Source organism: Megalops cyprinoides, chromosome 8, assembly GCF_013368585.1.
Source record: "Megalops cyprinoides isolate fMegCyp1 chromosome 8, fMegCyp1.pri, whole genome shotgun sequence".
NCBI lineage: Eukaryota > Metazoa > Chordata > Actinopteri > Elopiformes > Megalopidae > Megalops > Megalops cyprinoides.
In genome coordinates, this window is record NC_050590.1 from 6,989,478 (window position 1) to 6,989,877 (window position 400).

Genomic DNA, 400 nt, shown 5'->3' on the forward strand with positions numbered 1-400 from the left:
CAAAATAAAAACTTAATTTATGCAAATTTTAGCTCGGAAGGTATACTTACAAAAAAAAAAAAAAAACCAAAAAAAAAGGAAACATCCATTTTAAAAAGGAAAAAAAAAAGAAAGCCCTAATCTACTTTCCATCCCCAGAGAGTTACGAGGCATCGAGGAGAGGACAAGAGGAAACAATCACAAGTGTACCAGGACACGGAAAAAATAGATATATTTATAAAACGTCTTTATTACTCCACTATTTACACTTTTCACAAGACTTCCAGCGAGTGAGCACAGCTTAAAAATGAAGCGCCGCTTCATCCTCAACTACGGAACGTTCTGGTAAAAAAAAAAAAAAAAAAAAAAGAAAAAAATGGAGAAAAAAAAGAAGAGACAATATTTACTTCTCTAGTGCCGT